This window comes from Castanea sativa, chromosome 8 (genome assembly GCF_040712315.1).
Source record: "Castanea sativa cultivar Marrone di Chiusa Pesio chromosome 8, ASM4071231v1".
Lineage (NCBI taxonomy): Eukaryota > Viridiplantae > Streptophyta > Magnoliopsida > Fagales > Fagaceae > Castanea > Castanea sativa.
In genome coordinates, this window is record NC_134020.1 from 26,172,111 (window position 1) to 26,174,126 (window position 2,016).

The following is a 2,016-nucleotide window of genomic DNA, read 5'->3' on the forward strand; positions in this document are numbered from 1 at the left end:
AACTTTGCAGTGTGGTAACCATGCTTTTGATGCAGTTGACCCCCTCACCCTCATCACTCTCACTCACAAATCACAATGGATATATACTCATTCATGCAAAGCAAGGTTGTAACAAAAAGAGCACAATTTTTATTTTGGGTCCTACGATCAGTCTCATCTAACCCTATTGATTGTTAAAAGCACACCAATAATCTCTTATACGCGTCGTTCGGTCACTACAATTTGACAAGTCTCCGTGTGCATATGCACGTGCCTTGTTGTGTGCGCTCCTGTGGCTGTGTATGAAAGCTAGAGCTAGCTGAGCTGAGCTGAGCTGAGAGTCTGCAAATGAATGTGTTAAAGGCTGCTATTTTTGCTTCCTTTTCCATACATGAAGGATAAGCTTTTCGCATGAAAATTATCAAAAGCCGTACCACTGTCAATATAGATAGGGAATAAGATTCCAACACCACTAATTTCTATTCTTATAGGCTTTCAAAGTTTCAACATTAAACAACTTGCATCATCCACGTTTAAGCTAATAATATTTATAGCCACAGGTTGCACGATGCATGAAAATCTAAAGGCAAAATCCGATAAAAGAAAATCCAAAGCAAAATATATATATATATATATATATATATATATATATATATATATATATATATAGTAAATAATGCAAGAACAAAATAATTAGGTGCTCCATGCACGTGATGGATTAAACTACACACATTCAAGATATTTTTGTATCAGTCTCTTCTGGAATACATGTTCTGCCCTCAAATCCATGATTATATATTATGGGAATTTTTATTTTAAAGTTAGAATTAATGTTACTCTCTCAACTCGCTCAATTTGATAAGTAGATTTTTCTAAAGGACTTCACCAATTATAAAGTAGCACGCCGACACATATCAGTGAAGTGGGATTCCTTAGTAGAGCAATTAAGCGTACTCGTATACAAAAGCAACAATAATGCAATCATTCTCACATTTTCTATTCTTTTAAGTACTTTTATGAAATTGTGGCTTCATTTAATTCAACTTGTTTATTATCACCTAATAAAAGATTTGAATGTCTATCTCATAATATTTATTTAATGATAAAAAATAATCATGAAATGGGTGTAAAAGAAAATGATAAGAATTACTACGAATCTTTTAAAAGAATCTAAGTTACACTCTTCTTTTGAGAATAAATGTATTAAAAATGAGGGTGAATTTTCTACCAACCTCCCTATCCATGTGGACATGATTATAATTATCAAAAAATTTCTTGGTTAATATGGAGGGATATAAAGATATTATGCCAACTTGATGTACTCGAATAAAGCAACCCACACGTTTGCTTCCATTGAAAATTATAAAGAAAGAAAAAGCTTGTGTACGAAACTTTAAACTAATATTCATATGCCTCGTATATAAATCAAGTAAATATATACAACAAAACTGATCAAGAACAAATTGCTTTACCAAAGAGAAAGCAAGCGATCGAGTGAATAAACTAGAAATTGTATGAATATACAAAGACGCCGAGGATGGTGATGGTGTGGGTATGTGAGCAATGCCATACTTTTCCACCGTCCAGATCGAACGGTATATATTCCGTAGGCTATTTTCGGTAAAGTGCTTCTGACGTAGGACCCACAGTGGACACGTGGCAGAAAGAATTCCCGACCATGAGCATCTACATGATAGAGATTGATATTGAAATGTCCACACCATTGCTACGTACACCGATCACACGGCTTTAGGGCTCCACCAATCACTGCTTTCTTTCTCAATTTGCATGCGATGAGATGGGATGAGATGAGAGATGTACATGTCCGTCGAGGAAGGCTCCTCTATAAAAGTCTAGTCTACCTACGTCAAAGAGGTCTAGTGGAGTCTAGGTAGGTGGTCACAAAAAGCTGGTATATGCATATTATTAGTATGCATTATAATAAAAAGCTAACATATTTATATAATATTTTAACATGTGAGGATGTTATTTTATTGCGTTGATAGCTCACGGGTTCTCCTCTATAGAAGCCCATCC